The sequence below is a fragment of the Geotrypetes seraphini genome, chromosome 1, assembly GCF_902459505.1.
Source record: "Geotrypetes seraphini chromosome 1, aGeoSer1.1, whole genome shotgun sequence".
NCBI classification, from domain to species: domain Eukaryota; kingdom Metazoa; phylum Chordata; class Amphibia; order Gymnophiona; family Dermophiidae; genus Geotrypetes; species Geotrypetes seraphini.
In genome coordinates, this window is record NC_047084.1 from 291,200,485 (window position 1) to 291,218,610 (window position 18,126).

An 18,126-nucleotide genomic window follows, 5' to 3' on the forward strand; every position below is an offset into this window, starting at 1 on the left:
CCACAAGTATACAATAAACACAGCGTGAATGGTGAATAGCAGTCACAATGCATGTAACCATGGATAAGCAAAATCAGAAATCGAGAATACATAAATAACGAGAACAGCCTGTACATCACCTTGCACTTGCCCATATTAAATTTAATCTGTCATTTAGATGCCCAGCTTTCTGAGGTCCTTCAGCAATTTTACACAGTATGCATGTGATTTAACAATTTTGAATAGTTTTGTGTCCTCTGCAGATTTTGTCACCTCGCTCATCATTCTCATTTCCAAATCATTTATAAATATGTTATAAAGCACCAATTCCAATCATGGTCCTTGCAACACTCTACTATTCACCTGCCATTCTTATGTTCTCTTCTAATTACCTCTAGGTATTTGTGCTGATACTCTATACTATAACATACATATTTTTGACTGGCCCAGTTTCATTCATTCTGAATATTTAAGACTTTCCTCATTTTGGAATATTTGCTGGTTTGCATGTATCAGCCTAGCTGACCTGTAGACTAGCCTGGTTTTAAGATCAACAACTTGAAATATGACCTGAGAAACTGGTTCTGTTTCTGGGCTCTGCCTCTGGCTGTGTTCTGCTGGTACTTAACCCTATAGAAACATGATGGCAAATAAAGGCCAAATGGCCCATCCAGTCTGCCCATCTGCAGTAACCATTATCTCTTCCTCTCTCTAAGAGATCCCATGTGACTATCCCAGGCTTTCTTGAATCAGACATAGTCTCTGTCTCCATCACCTCTACCGGGAGACATTCCATGCATCTACCACCCTTTCTGTACAAAAGTATTTCCTTAGATTACTCCTCAGCCTATCACCTCTTAACTTCATCCTAAACACTCTCATTCCAGAGCTTCCTTTCAAATGAAAGAGACTCGACTCATACACATTTATGCCACGTAGGTATTTATATGTCTCTATCATATCTCCCCTCTCCCGCTGTTCCTCCAAAGTATACAGATTGAGATCTTTAAGTCTGTCCCCATATACCTTACGACAAAGACCACGCACAATTTTAGTAGCCTTCTTCTGGACTTACCTTGTTTCTGACTATGTCCAATAATGTCCAATGTATTTTTTTCTATATTATGGACCTTACCTTTTAACTGATGGACAGTCTTGGTTATCAAAGATGCATTTGTATAGCTTGTCATGATTGCCAAAGTTACATCTGAGTGGTTTGTTCTGGATTCCTTATCAAAAGAACTATGAGAGGTCTTTTATCCAATCTGAATCTGCCTTAACATTTTATGACTCTCAGAGTTATTCCTTCCTTTAGACATTTTCCATCCCAGTCACAGACTTAGCAATCCTGTATAGAAATGAAGCCCTGAATGTGTGGCTTTCGATAATTTACCTTTGTATGTTTATATCAGCTGCAGCTGGATAATATTACTCCATCTTCTGGCTTCAGAAACTGACAGTATGGCTACCCTTCTAGAGAAATGTGATTGTTACAGTGAAAAGAATGTGAAAAATTATGAGAACTTACCGAAATGTGACCATTTCTGGGAAAAGGTGACTAAAGAAGAAGATCCAAAATGTTGAAAATGACTGATTTTTCATGTCATGGATCCATAATCAGTCTGAAAAGTAGCTTTTTAAATTTTATTTTATTTTAATATGTTTGTAAGGTTAGTCTTTAATATGTTTTATAAGGTTTAGTTCTTCGTTTGTTTTGTTGCCCCCCACCCCAATTTTTGTAATTTTATTGATGTGTACAGTGCTTAATTTTGAATAAGCGATCAATCAAATTTATAATAAAACTTGAAACTTGAAGCTTGATAAAATGATAGAGGATGGACTGTTTGATCTAAAGGAATTCATTAAAATCTCTGGTGACGTTAGTCATCTTTTCACAGAGATGGTCACAAATTATAATCATAGCTGCATTTTAGAACTCCTGCTGAACCACTAGGCTCATTTGAGACACATCACCTAATAAAACATAATATACAATGCTGATATTGTCAAACAAGGCCATATCATTTTCTCTGACATGGGTAAAACCTTATTGTTATTTAAAACAAATACAACTTAATGAACTTTCATTCTGTATGGTGAACACAGTAGAAACATATATATATATATATATATATATATATATATATATATATATATATATATATATATATATATATATATATACGTCAGAGAAAATGCTATGGCCTTGTTTGACAATATCAGCATTGTATATTATGTTTTATTAGGTGATGTGTCTCAAATGAGCCTAGAGGTTCAGCAGGAGTTCTGAAATGCAGCTATAATTATATCTATCTCTCTATCTATCTATCTATTTAAATATATATATAATGCAGCTATAATTATATATATATATATATATATATATAATTTTTTTTGTAAGGCTTGAAGATAAACATTACCAAAGTTTCTGGTAATATGCCCCCTCCTTTGCAAAGCCATGCTAGCAGCTCCAATGCTGTGACATTTCCATCCCTGGTGATGAACCTGTCTGAGTTAAATCCAGTACTAAACCAGTTCCCAGAGGCAGAAAACCCGCTGAATATATTGCCTCAGTTGCTGCAGAAGTCAGGGCTGCCTATCCTGAAGGAAATGAGCTTGACTCTGACCCAGAACCCATCCTTGAGCCAGAGAACCTGTCAGAACAAGTTCCCATAGAAAGTTCAGTCAGTTCCCAAGCTGAACTGAGAGGGAGCCAGAGAGCATACAAACCTGTGCTAGGGAGCTAGGGAGTGGTTTTAACAGTTTAAAACAGCTCTCAAAGAGTGTGAAGCAGGCAACTCAGGAAGACCTGGCAGATAGGATTCTTCTGGCCAGGCAAGGCACCAAGCAGGAGCCAATGGAGTGGGAAGGCCCTGAATCTCAAAGTACTCCAGAGCTGGAAGCCCCAGAAGAAAGCATGGAAATATCAGCGTTTGAAATGCCTGAAGCTTACCCAGAACCAATGGATGTGAGTTTTTCAGTTTCTTGCCAGTGATTTATTTGCCCTTTTTGGCTATTTTTGTTGGGACAGTTTGCTAAATGAAGTAGCTACCAAAAACTGTATTGAAGAAGTTTTTTGTTGTTGTTGTTGTTGTTGCACAGAGTGGGGGCTGGGCTGGAGCAGTGCTAAAATTGTACACAGCCCTGGTTGATTTGCTGTGCACCAGCTGGGACTGTACAGTGAGAGAGAAAGCTGGTGTGTTTTTTTGTTTGTTTGTTGCCTTGGAACTGAGGTGGATTATGGCAACAAAGTGAACTCCAGAATTGTAGGGCAGGGTTCACTGAATATCTCAGGTTGGGATTTTGAGGGTGCTTGTTAAAAGCTTTTTTGTAAGTGAACCCAGCAATTCTGTCCCAGTTTCCAGGAATTGGATAGTTGCCATGACCTAGTGAGGCAATAGTATTGAAACTGCAAGAGCCTGGTGAAGATAAGGACTGAGTTATCCAAAGCCCAGATCTCTATAAAGAAGTGGTAGAATTGGTTTTTTGGGGTTTTTTTTTTTCTTGTTTGTGGGACTGTATAAAGCTGCCCAAGACCTTAACCTGAACTCTTTGTGTTACTTACCTGGGAGAAGTACTTGAATTTTGGGAATATAAACTGGCTATTATGAACTGTTGGTTATTGGAGTCAAAGCCAGTGAAATAGTTTTGTTTTTTGTTTTTTTTTTTTACTCACTGATGAACTATTAAAACTTAGTAGCAGTCAGTGCAAAAAGCCTGGTGATGTTTGTTTTTGCCTGAACTGTGAATTATAAGGGAATTGCAATGGTCTGAAGCATTTTTTTTTTTTCTAAACTAGAGAACTATTGGCTTTGTAGGGTCTCCCTCCTTGGGAGTCATGCCTGGGTCCGAGCTGCCATCTGTTGGCGGTCCCCTGCAGTCTTCTTATGGCCCCAGCAGGTGACAATGCTCACAGAATTCCTATGAGCATCCGAGCTGTTACCGCCGTTGCATGGAGCTAAAAACCCTAGTGTGGCTTTGTAAAGGAGGCGGATAATCATTTAACTGACCAGTATCTGTCATTCTCAAAAGAGTAAGGTAGATGACACAATCCATTATTTTTAGCTACGTTCTGTGTCTTCCTTTAAAGGACCCTCGACCACAAGGGGACATCCGCTCAAACTCAGGGGAGGGAAGTTTCGTGGAGACGCCAGGAAGTACTTCTTCACGGAAAGAGTGATTGAGCATTGGAACAAGCTTCCAGTGCAGGTGATTGAGGCCAGCAGCATCCCAGACTTTAAGAATAAATGGGATACCTATGTGGGTTCCCTACAAGGGTCAAGTCAAGGAATAGGGTCGCTAGGGTATAGACTTGAAGGAGCGGGTCAGTAGACTTAAAGGGGTGGGTCAATAGAGTGGGCAGACTTGATGGGCTATAGCCCTTATCTGCCGTCATCTTTCTATGTTTCTAAGAATGAAATTTCAATAATTATTTTTAGAAGCTGTCAGATGAGAGATCACATTCCCATAAATATCAGCTCTATCCCTCTCTTTTATTTATTTATTTAACAAATTTCTCAACCGCCTATTACTAGGTGGCTTACAGATAGCAACATTCATAAAATAACTAAAAACATAGAAAATAGAATTTAAACAGTCAGTAAACATTTCAAGTCCTTCAAAAAGAATAATTTATCCACAGTGTTCTGTTATATATCAATCAAAACCAGAGTGTAGTCTTAAGCATTTTCTTGAACTTCTGAATATCGGTGAGAGCTATTTGTGGTCCAGTTAACTTATTTCAAAGAGTTTCTCCTATGATGGAAAAAGCAGAAGCTCTTGTATTAACAGGTTTTTTTTAAAGACTCAACAAAATATGTCAGTGGCCCCTCATATTGTATACTGTATTGTCTTGTTTAACAATTAGGCCCCCTTTTATTAAGCTGTGTTAGGGTACTTTATTGCCAACTGCTGCTGTAAAAGCCTTGATGCTCATATGAATTCTAAGAGCATCTGAGCTTTAACAGCAGCGGCCAATGATAAAAAACCCTAATGTGGCTTCACAAAGATGGGTCTTAATTGGTTGAAATAGTTCAAAATATATTGCTATTGCTTGGTAAACAAAGGAAAGTGCCATCATCCTTCTAAATTAATCTTCACATTCAGATGGATGCCTCTAATTTGGCAGCTAGAGGCTAGTGGCTCCCACATCATTCTCCACCTTCATTAGTTTCAGAGTTGCAATAAAATCTATTAGCAATAACATTATATTACTGTGTACATCCCAGAAGGAGCCCAAATTGTTATGTAAGTATAACATTTCAGGTGCATTTGTATTTCTTCATCTTTGGAAGATATATGATAGCTCATTTACAACACCTGGTATTTAACAAAGGATAAAAGTGAGGACCGGTTATTGCTTCTACATACAATTGAATAAAAACAAGTTCATTCAATGGCAGGGGATTTAAACATATTTCCCGTAATGCTATAATCTATATACTAATTCTCTGAAAAAAGATTTCATATAATATCATAGAAATATCACAGTAAAAATCTTGGTAAATATTATGTGATTTTAGAGGAGATGCTTTAAAATGTATCCAGAATTGGTACTCAGGTCAAAGCTTGTACACTGATCAGTAGCACCCAATTTTCATGATTCAACATTTCACTGATATTGGGCTCATATGCCAATTCTCAAAATTTCTAGGCCAGGACTTTACAGATCTGTCCTGAGTACCCTAATGATTTTCATGATGTCCATAATAAATCTACATATGTAGGGTCTATAACAGGGGTCTCAAAATCCCTCCTTGAGGGCCGCAATCCAGTTGTGTTTTCAGGATTTCCCCAATGAATATGCATGAGATCTATGTGCATGCACTGCTTTCAATGCATATTCATTGGGGAAATCCTGAAAATCCGACTGGATTGCGGCCCTCAAGGAGGGACTTTGAGATCCCTGGTCTATAATGTATGAAACATTATCTTGTGCATATTATCTTTATCTTGAAAACCCATTTGGTTGTGGGATTCCCAAGACAACTTTGGAAATTTTAAACATTTTGATTTTAAAATTTTGACAGATTTTGACTTTCTAAATTTAGGTGCCTTAAGACAGAGTAGAGACAAAGATGATGGCCAGAATGGGAGAAAGGTGTTAGGCATTCAGGCCCATATTGTATAAACTGTGCCTTATCATGGGACAGCCCATCTGTGGCTCCTCCCCGAAACACCCTTCTGAATATGTATTTATTTCCTGATCCATGCACATTCTTCTCCCTGGGGAAGAACTGACTTTGTAGCATGAACTGATTTTATAATTCTGATATGATCTTAAAAATGTAGCATGATATAGTTAATGTTGCAGGGGTTATGAATTTTGAATTTGAATTATTGCCTGACCCAACAGGTCATTTATTCTGAGGGACTTAAAGTAAAAATTATAAGGTTTTATAATTCTGCTTGGAGTTAAAATGTTTTTATAATTCTACTTGGAATTAAGATGGTTTTACAATTATTAATTTGATGGATTTAAAAGTGAATTTCTGATGTGGTCTTTGAGCCAGCACAGCCATCTGTTCAGAAAGGTGTTAAATGCCCCATTCAATAGAGCACAAAAGGACTGAGCCATCAGCCTCCAGAAAGTGTTAAGTACCTGTCCGGGGTGGATAACAGGATGTAGGCTAGAAGACCAAATTCATCTCTGAACTACCCCAGTCTGAACAACAGAAGCTCATTTTTGTGTTAAATGCACCTATTACAAAAGAAAGGACTGAGCCATTCACCTTCAGAAAGTGTTACCCCATAATAGAAGATATATCAGTGGAATAGTCTGCAAGATCAACAGGAGCCCTTCACACCAAATTCATCTCCGTTCTGCAAGATCAAAAAAGAGCCCTTCACACAAAATTCATCTCTGGTTCGCAAGATCAAACAAGAGCTCTTCACACCAAATTCATCTCCGTTCTGCAAGATCAACAGAAGTTCTTCACACCATTTCAAGCTACTCAAAGAAGATTTGATCAAATGACCTCATCTGCCTAGAACAGAGGGAAACCACTCAGACATAGATTCACACCACATCCATTAAAGACAGTGTGTGTATATATATATATATATATATATATATATATATATATATATATATATATATATATATATATATATCTAATATAATAAAAACCTAAGCCGCGCATGCACACTCCCATCTGCGTGCTCCCGTTTTCCGTGCACAGTAGGGCACCGCAGGCAAGAGTGCGCATGCGCGTGAATCTCTCTTTCTTTCTCTCTTTCCCCGAGGCAGATGTCGGCCACGGCGGCTGTTGTTCAGCTGCAGACCGCGGCGGCTGTCGGCGGCTGCAGGCCGCGGTGGGCGAGCACAGAGCCACCAGCAATGGGTGGCGGTCAGCCCAAGAAACCCCTGATCTACAGGCCGGGCCGAAGTTTCTTTTTAACTTAAAAGACGGAGAAGGCGGCGATCATGAGAGGAGCCGCCAGAAAGTTACACTGGTCAGGGCTCGGGCTGTTCGGTCCATTCAGGCTCCTCTCTCACATTCTTGCCGGCGGACAGGAGGGGAGCAGCTGGCTGGAAGAGAGAAGGGGATGAGCCGGGAGATGCAGCTGTAAGTAAAAGAGCATGCATGCCGTAGCCTCATTGAGGAGCTGGCAAGCCCAGGCAGGAAGGAAACTGCAGACTGAGGGAGCAGAGGCAATCCTGAAAGCCTACCTCAGTGAGTTGATGCTCCCTCACTCAGGAGCCTGCCTCTGTGAGCATTCTCCCCTTTGATGCCTGTCTCAGAAATGTTCTTCTGGGACGTTTACTTAAGAGCCTGCCTATGGGGAGTTTTAGTGGATAGCCAGCCAGTAAAAGTAGTGAGTGTAGGAGGGGCAGGAGAAGCTAGACTGAGGGAAAAAAATGCTGATGCACAGGGAAATGGAGGGAGAGGGAATGCTGCGGCTGCTGCACAGGGAAGTAGGGAAGGAGATAGGAAGAAAGACATAGGGACAGGGGCAGGGAGAGAGACAGAAAGACAGACAGACAAAGGGGGCCAGGGAGTGAGAGAGACAGAAAGAAAGACAGCGGGAGGAAGAGAGACAGAAAGAAAAAGACAGGGGTAGGGAGAGAAACAGAAAGAAAGACAAACATATATTCTAGCACCAACGGGAGGGAGACAGAAAGAAAAGAAGAAAGACACAGGGACAGGGAGAGGCACAGAAAGACAGACAGACAAAGGGGGCCAGGGAGAGAGAAAGACAGAAAGAAAGACAGCGGGACAGACAGAGAGAGAGACAGAAATAAAGGCAGACAGACATATATTCTAGAACCCGTTAATGTAACGGGCTAAAATACTAGTGTATATATATATGCACACACACACACACACTAGTCTTTAAGCCCGTTACATTAACGGATGCTAGAATATATGTCTGTCTGTCTGTCTTTCTTTCTTTCTGTCTCTCTCCCTCCCGCTGTCTTTCTTTCTGTCTGTCTCTCTCCCTGGCCCCCTTTGTCTGTCTGTCTTTCTGTCTCTCTCCCTGCGTCTCTATTCCTTTCTTTCTGTCTCCCTCCATACTGCTGTCTGTCTTTTTTTCTATCTCTCTCTCTCTCCCTGCACCCTATGCAGCAGCAGCATTTCTTCCCCCCACTTCCCTGTGTAACAGCCACAGCAGCATTCCCTCCTCCATTTCCCTGTGCAGCAGCAGCATTTCCCTCTCCCCCACTTCCCTGTGCAGCAGCTGCAGCAGCATTCCCTCCCCCTCCATTTTCTTGTGCTGCATTTCCCTCCACCACCCCACTTCCCTGTGCAGCAGCAACAGCATTTTCCTCCCCCCCCCCATTTCCCTGTGCATCAGCCGCAGAAGCATTCCCTCTCCTCCATTTCCCTGTCCAGCAGCATTTCCCTTCCCCCACCCCACTTACCTTTGCAGCAACAGCAGCAGTATTTCCCTCTCCCTCCACGTCTCTGTGCAGCAGCAGCAGCATTCCCCCCCCCACACACACACACTCTTTCCCTTCCCACGGTCTGGCCTGCAGGATTAGTTTGAGCCTCGATGCAGCGGCTTCTCTCATGATTGCTGCCTGTGTCGGAAGCCTTCTTCGACGCAGGTGCGGTCCATGAGAGCAGCAGCTTTTAACTTTAAAATAAGCTTTGGCCTGTAGGGCTGTATTTACTGGATGGAGGACTGCGCGAGGTGGAGAGCAGGGAGGCCGGGCACAGCTAAGCGCGCATGCACACTCCTGCCGGCCAGGGACCTACGGATCATGGATCATGCAAGTAAGAGTGCACATGTGCGCTTAGCATTTTATTATAATATATATATATATATATAAATATATATTAGGTCAGTACACACATTATCAGTGAAGGGTATATATATGAACATGTAATAGAACTTCCAAGGAGCATCAATCAAAAAAAGAGATGATCAATATATATATATATATATATATTGTGTAGTATACTCTGAATTACTATTTGTCAGTGGTCTAAATCACAGCAAGTTTGGACAGGGCTCTAGATTTTAAGGAATGAGCTAGTGGAATGATGTTTTTCTGCAATCACCCTTTCAAATTTAGTAGTGATACATACTATGTTCCACCATACCATGAACTCTACCTTGGTTAAGTTCTTCCAGCAATGCAATATATTTTGATAGCTGAAAACAATAGGATATTAAGGAAGTGAGCATTGGGTTCTGAGAGAGCTTATGAGAGACTCTGTTGTCTAAGTACGTGAATCTTTAATATGGCAGAGATGGTCTTCCAAACCTTACCCCAATATACCGTGAGATAAGGACATTGAAATATCATGTGAGGAACTGATATTCCACAGGACCAGCATAAATTAGATACTTTATGTGAAAATTTACCAAGCTTCTGTGGGCTCAGTGGGCTCGATGTAAAAAGCAGTATATCGATTGGAGGACTGGGGCCGATCGAATTGACTTGAAATTCTGGTCCACACTTCTTGCCAAAGCTCTTCATTTACAGGGATATCTAATTCAGGGTGCCAAGCACTCATCATTTGTGATATGGACACAGACAACTCTTGACGCAGCAAACTATACCAATGTCTAGCTTTAGTTTAGAACTATTTTGAAAACATATCTTTTTGAAAGGGCTTTCTCTGTGGAGCTGGATGGTTTTGCCTCAGTAAGAGTTTACTAGGATTGTAGTCTAGTACTATTAGATAGAATCTGCTAACGTGTTTCCCCGAAAATACAACACAAACCCACAGCATCCTTCTATCCCCCTCCCCTGCCCCAATACTTCTAGTTTAAAGCCCTCTTCAGTAGATTAAACTAGAAGTGATGGATGATCAAAGCTCCCAGGCCTCAGTTAAATAAATCACTGAATACCTCTACACAGATGGGAAAAGAAGGCAATGTGTGGAAAGCAGTATATACTAATGCTCGAAGTATGGGAAACAAGATTCTAGATCTAGAAGGTGTGATGGAAGAAGATGAGTTGGATATAGTGGCGATAACGGAGACATGGTTCACGGAGAACCATGACTGGGATGTAGTTATACCGGGCTCTAATCTGTTCAGGAAAGACAGGGTAGGAAGAAAAGGAGGGGGAGTAGTGTTGCATAGTTAAAGATCATATTACAGCCACACAATTGCAGAACCTGCAGGGCAAGGAAGAGGCACTGTGGATCAATCCCCTATCCTTAATATTCAGTGGCGCCTTTTTAAACTCATAAAAACTTTTATGAAATAACCCCTGAAGTCACGCATAGTGCCATAAAAGATAAGTACTTTTATGTGACCCACATGTAGGCATGTTTAGGGGTATGTGATTCCTGGAATAATTTTATAAGAGGCCTTTATCCACTTAAAAAAAAACAAAGACCAGAAAACCTTTTTTATAAAGTTACCTCTAGTGAGGCCATTTTTATCAGAATGTCTGTCTTTAAAATCATATATCTGAGGTTCTGATAAGTAGTACTAGCAGAAAGGTATCTGAAACCCAGAGAAGGACAAATTATGACCTACAAGCCAAAACTGATCAGTGAGATTATTTTTATCTTGCTGTCTTATATTGTAAAAAGTTCAATAGCTGTTCCTGCTGTAAAGACCCCGAACAGCATGAAAATTAAATAAAGTATGCTTACAAATTTTGGATAGACCGATGAGGAGGCTTGCTACAGTGAACCTGAACTAAAATGTAGCCACCGAGGTCTTATTTGGAAATTCATTCTGAATTTTTGCTAAATGCATATGAAAGAAAAGTGATGTAAAGAGAAGACGGAGCAAAATAATTGTAAGAAGTGAAGTATAATTAATATGGATTTATGCAACTGCTTCACTTGATTTTTTAAAGAATAGCCATTAGAAGAGTGATAGTCAAAGGCCCGGCATCACAGGCACCGCAGCAGTCATAACAAGCTGAAAAGTGCATATTCTAAGCATTGCTCAATGACATGTTTCAGTAACAAACAGTAATAAAAGTATGCAGCTGGGGTGTGAGTGACTGAATGGACAGAGCAGTTAATACTAGCAGGAAGAATGGCTGAGTGTAAGGGATGGTTACAAGTAGAGATGGTTGTTGAGTAACTAGATGTAGAGGTTTTGAGTAGCAAAGGGGGAGGGGGATGAGTGACTAATGGCAGGTTATGAATGGCATAACAGTAAATGAGGAAATAGTACATTATAAGTGGCAAGAGAGCAAGTGACGGCAATTTATTTTTTTGGTTACCACACCACAGACTTGGAACGACCTTCCAATTTACTTACGAAAAGAATAGGATCTGGGAAAATTTAAAAGTAATTTAAAAACATTTCTCTTTAAAGATGCCTTTGGTAATTAATCTAATATTCCTTAGGCCAAGCTATTTTTACTGTATTATATTATGCCTTTTATTTGTTTCCCTTTTGTACTTTTCCTTTTTTGTTCTGTTTTTCTATATTGATTTGTATTTCGCATCCCCTTTTTCCTTGTGTTATGAGTATGATAAGTTAATTTTTAACCCTATTGTTATTATTTAAAATTTTGTATTGTACTGTTTCCCACTAAATGTAATTTTAAACTGTACATCGCTTAGAAATATGATTAAGCAATTAATCAAAAGAACCATTAAACTTGAAACTTGAATGCATGAGGGGTTAAGAATAGGGAGAGGGGGCTGAGTCAATAATGGATGCAGGGGTTGAGTAATGGATAACGTGACCATACCATTTTTTGCATAGCCTGTCCCGTTGTCCCCACGCCGAAATGTCCCGTTTTCACAAAGAGCGCCCCCGAAGCTGTGCCCAAAACGTCGATTGCAATCTGAAGGCAATGCGAGTCAATCGCGGAGCCCAGGATTTCTCCCTGCTTCCCCAATGCCGACGTAGCAACAGATGTCAGAGAGGAAGTTCCGGGCCAGCCCCTGACATACCCTTCCCATGGACACACCTCCTTTTGGGATATATGGTATGGGAGTTAGATGTTCTGCCGTGTACAGCCAGATATATGTGCAAATTTAAATGAGGCCAAATAACATCAATAATTGGTTGTTAGCACTCAATTATTGATGGTTAAGAGCTTGTTAACCAATTAATCTGCACATGCATAAGAACATAAGAATAGCCATACTGGATCAGATCAGTGGTCCATCTATCCCAGTATCCCAGTAGCCCAGGTACGTTAGATAGATTGTGAGCCCACCGGGACAGATAGGGAAAATGCTTGAGTACCTGATTGTAAAAACCGCTTAGATAACCTTGATAGGCGGTATATAAAATCCTAATAAACTTGAAACTTGAAACTATCCTGTTTCCACTGTGGCCAATCCAGGTCATAAGTACCTGGCCAAACCTCAAATAGTAGCAGTATGGCAGGGGCCCAAATTTGGTCACCATATATTGAATCTGAGAGTACTGTGTGTTGCAAGATTGGCCCATATACTGTATCCTGAAAAGGTTTGTCTTTGAAATGAATACTTCCACTATACATGCCAGCAGGGTGTTCGCCTTCTATACAGTATATTTTACAAAAGGCTCCACAATCATCAGAGCCATTTGTATAATACTGAGAGAGAATCGTGAGCATCCTGACTTGGATTTCCCAGATTCAGTCTTTTAAAAAAATATCTTTATTCATTTTGAAGCCATAAGTAAGTGCAACCTATAATACAATTATATTACACTATAAAAGCACTTAAATACAATTAGAATTGTAATCTATGACAAATAGATATATCACCCCCCCCCCAATAATTATATTCAAAAAGTACACTTAGGGCTCCTTTTACGAAGCTGTTTAACGCGCATAATAGCCAGCCGTGCTAGCCGCTATCGCCTCCTCTTGAGCAGGCGGTAGTTTTATGGCTAGCGTGGGGGTTAGCGCGTGCTAAAAAGGTGCGTGCGATAAAGCTGCTAACGCGGCTTTGTAAAAGGAGCCCTTAAATTAAGAAATTAAAAATATGTTCCAACCCACCCTGGACGTATATGACCAAAGATTCAGTCTTGACATTCTATAAAAAAACAAGGCTTCTAATATAAATGTGGTGAAAGGCAGTCAGCTGCAAAGTTAGACTACATCAAGAATTTCTTAGCCTAAATAAAAAAAATAAGGAAAATGGCATAGATACAAGGACCAAGGTCAAGCTGAAAGTAAGAAACATTTGAAATCCAAGAGACTTCACTCTAGTGAGTAAGGGACAGAAAGATTAAGAAAAAAGAGAAAAAGTTCACACTGTATCCTTAGCCCAAATAAATCTATTGTTTTTTAAGCCCTTAAAAATGAAAAATTTGACCTCTTCACTATTTATCTTTCCAAATGGTATTTGTAAAGAAAATATTAAAAATACCTCTTTTGGAGTCTGGAACATGTCAATAATTTCTAATGAGGTCCCTCACCCCATCCACGTGCTATCTGTTTTGACAAATAATAAAGCAAAAACCTGCGTGACCCCTTTTCACCTCCCTGTACTAATTCCTAACAAAACAAATCAGGGGCCGTTTGCTGGGTGCATGTCCTTTGGCTGCCCTGCTGTAACACCCAGAAGCAGCAAGTTAAGCCTTTCTTTAAATATTTTTGCATGATCTGCTTCAATGCAAATCAAAATCTGGAAATCTGGCAAAATCCTGTACAGCAAAGATGAGGCTAAACTGTCCGGCCTCCCTGCTGTGAAGTCCAATTCTCTAAGGTCGAAACTGAGCCAGAAAAACTGTTTCTGGGCTACGTTCCAGCCAAGCTCAAGCCTTAAAACTATATTATTTTAAAATATATATATTTAAGTTAAAATATGTTTGTTTTATCCATCTGTCTGTCCTTTGACTGTTGAGATGCAATCCACACATCAGAGCTTTCTTTAGTATGTTTAGGATTGTTAGATGACAATAAAAATGTGGGGGTTTTTTGTGGGTTTTTTTTTTTTTTTTTTTTTTTTAAATATGTTGGGTTTTTTCACATTAAAAATTGGCCCAGAGTGGATTGCAGAATGGTTTCAATGATGTGTACTTTTTCTGCCTAACAAATACAAATTAAGCAAGTGTTTGGATTGTCTGAATTGAAACAAACACACGTACTATTAGAAGGCATATTGTAATTTACCTCTGATTCTGCTGAGGTGCTCCCAGCCAATCAAAATTTTCAACAAAGCTGTGCTAAATATCCATCAGATATATGTGCATTAATTGCTTCCACTATATGCAAATATGAGAGGCCGCTGAAAAGTTCTCAGCCCAACCAAGACGAAAATTATGTGGAGCTATGAAACGTACAAGTTATTCCACACTTTTTTTGACACTTTTTGTTTCATTTCATATCATTGAAATGAAAAGTGTCAAGAAAACTGTGGAATAACTTGTACGTTTCATGGCTCCACATCATTCTCTTCTTGGCTGGGCTGAGAACTTTTCAGTGGCCCCTCCTATAAGTTATGTATTCTCATTGTCAGTGGTGTCTCTAGACAGAAGTATTTGGGGTGGCCACAAGGAGGCAAGCTAGTTATGGAGGATGGCAAGCCAAAATTGCATTTTTCACATCACATGCCTATCCCTCCACTTTAAAATTAGCAACATTAAACACCATGGCCTTATAAGGAAAAGACAGCCTCTATATTGATCTATAGAGAGCTTAACATGTAATATTGTACCACAAATGACTGCCTCATATGTTAGAGGAATTGAGGATTCCAAAATGTTATTAATTCTACCCCATATCGACCTCCAAAAGCTAAGTATCAAAGGACAATAGAGCAACAGATGATCCAGTGTCCCGATGTCTAAATGACAGTGCCAGCATCTATTAGACTTGGTACTATCTAACTTGTGCAACCTAACAGGGGTCCAAAAAGATCTATGTAACAGAAAAAAACATGTTTGTCTCATAGATGCTGACGCTGTACATTTCATCCTCCAAGTCCAAATTCGTGGCCATCGAGACGCAGAAATATACTGCTTTATCTCAATGCTCCAAATGTCACGAAGACCATTTTTTGGATTTTTTTTATTCAGTAACTCAGATATTAGTTTATACCACCAGGCAGCCTGATCTCCTAACAAATCTATCTGGAAGGAAGGGATCTACAAAGTATAATAACTTTTCTCTTCCAGTTAGTTTAGGCTATCAGGTTAAACTACCATTATAATTCAGGTGTGCACAAAAGTTATAGAATACCATTTACTAAGTGACTAGTACTTGCATGCATATCTGTAACATTCTCATGCATAACTTACATATGCAATTAGCAATAACTGTAGGCAACCTGTTATAGAATTAGAAGGCATCCCTATATTTTTATAAGAACAGCCATAATGGGTCAGACAATTGGTGCATCTAGCCTAGTTTCCTTTTTCCAGCAGTGGCCAATCCAGGTCACAGTACCTGGCAGAAACCCAAATACAGTAATAGCAAAATTCCATGCCACCTATCAAGGGCAAGCAGTTGCTTCCCCCATGTCTGTCTCAATAGCATTCTATGGACTCTTCCTCCAGGAACTTGTCCAAACCTTTTTTTTTTAAACCAGCTATGCTAACCGCTGTAGCCACATCCTCTGGCAACAAGTTCCAAAGCGTAACTATTCTTAGAGTAAAAAAAATATTTCCTCCTATTTGTTTTAAAAGTGTTCTCATGCAATTTCAGTGAGTGTCCCCCCTGGGTTTTTTGTACTTTTTGTAAGGGTGAAAAATCAATTTACTTTTACTTATTCTACACACTCAGGATGACACTATGGCTGTTCTATTCGGACCAACCAATCAAAACACCTCCGCCACAACATCCAGATAAGTTTGCTTCTAATACTGGATTTAAAGTTATCAGAGGATACACTACATCAACCAGTTCACCTTTATCCACACCTTCAATGTAGACCACAATTATATCCCCCATCAGCCATCTTTTTTCCAAGTTGAAGAGCTCCATCCTCTTTAGTTTTTCCTCATAAGAGAGGAGTTCCATCTCTTTTATCATTTTGGTTGCTCTTTTTTGAACTTATTCTAATTCATTATATCTGTTTTGAGATACAGTGACCAGAACTGTGCATAATACTCAAGGTGAGAAGGCATTGCAATATTCTTGGTCTTATTTACCATTCCATTCCTAATAATTCCTAGCATCCTGTGTTTTTTTTTTTTTGGGGGGGGGGTTTGATGCAGCTGCAAATTGGTTAATGGAAGTTGCTCAGAGGAAGGAAAGGTGAGTAGTGGAGTCCCTCAGGGTTCAGTGCTGGGGCTGATCCTGTTCAATATGTTTGTGAGTGACATTGCTGAAGGGTTAGAAGGAAAGGTTTGCCTTTTTGCAGATGATACCAAGATTTGTAACAGAGTAGACACCGAGGAGGGAGTGGAAAACATGAAAAAGGATCTGTAAAAGCTAGAGGAATGGTCTAATATCTGGCAACTAAAATTTTTTCTTAGAACTAATACCAATTGTACTTCAAGCGCTGTGATGTATCATATTAGTTTCCCATGTGGTAAACTATATATCGGCTACACTAAAAGAATGATTAAGCAGCATATTGCCAAACATCTGAATAATATCAGATGTAGCTGTATGCAAGCTCCACTGGTATCTCATTGGTATTTGTCAAATCATGCTGTGGAGGAATTAAAATAATCTGTATTACTATACACAGTTAATTATTCTGGTGATGCAACTCAATACTTATTTAAAAAAGAACAGTGTTTTATTTTTTATTGTCGTACTTTGATTCCAGCAGGACATAACAATGAAATAGAGTGGTTTTAGCTGTAATATGTCTTGTTAAGAGTGTTCATTGTTTTAGCCAATGGGGGTCTCATCTGGGGTTGACGTAGTCTGGATGGGAAAGCGTTATAATCAGCAGGTAGACATTGTTAAGTTAGCAAACTTTGATGTGGACCTCCGGTTCTGGATTGTTCTTCTTTCCCCTTTTTAAAGCTGCTATAAGGTCTTTATTAAGGTATTTATAATGATATACAGATAATATATATTGGTTATAAAGATTTTAGTGAACTGTTAGGTTACATGTAGGAGTCACTATTAACATTTGTTAATTATTATTATTTTTTGTAGTTCCCTCTCCTGAAGAAGCAGAATAGAGTGAAACTTGAGTCGGGAGGGAGACTCGTTTATTACAGCTTTAGGATTGCTTTTTTATGTCCTTATTTTTTTCAACAATGACACTATGGCTGTTCTATTCGGACCAACCAATCAAGACACCTCTGCCACAACATCCAGATAAGTTTGCCTCTAATACTGGATTTAAAGTTATCAGAGGATACACTACATCAACCAGTTCACCTTTATCCACACCTTCAATGAAATCAAGAAAATTGGTGAGGCAAGATCTCCCTTGGATGAAACCATGCTGACTCTGTCCCATTAAACTGTGTTTGTCTACGTGTTCCATAATTTTATTTTGCCTGGCTCTGAAGTCAGGCTCACCAGTTTATAATTTCCCAGATCACCCCTGGAAACCTTTTAAAAAATCAGCGTAACATTGGCTACCTTCCACCTTCTCAGTCGTGTGCTTAGGATCTATCTACTGAGTCTCCGTCAAAGCTCACTCCAGTCCATCTTAACTATCTCAGCCATCGAAGCCCTCCCCAGCCCTTCCTCAACTGAATGTCCATATATGGGACACAGACCGTGCAAGCCTGCCAAGTACTGGCCTTAGTTCCTTCAATATATACCCATTATTTTCTGATTAGAGATTCTCTGTGTTCATCCCATGCTTGTTTGAACTCTGTAACCATTTTCTTCTCCACCACCTCCATCGGGAGCGCATT

The 18,126-nt window shown here is 39.7% G+C and overlaps 1 long non-coding RNA gene across 1 annotated transcript in view; it reads left to right on the forward strand.

The window, feature by feature from the left end:
* Positions 1-2,787: 2,787 nt before the first annotated feature.
* LOC117364345 overlaps positions 2,788-18,126 on the forward strand; it is an 82,570-nt gene continuing 67,231 nt past the window's right edge. Inside the window, exon 1 of the long non-coding RNA XR_004540218.1 lies at positions 2,788-2,947. This is a non-coding gene — a long non-coding RNA (uncharacterized LOC117364345). The remainder of the gene's footprint in view (positions 2,948-18,126) is intronic.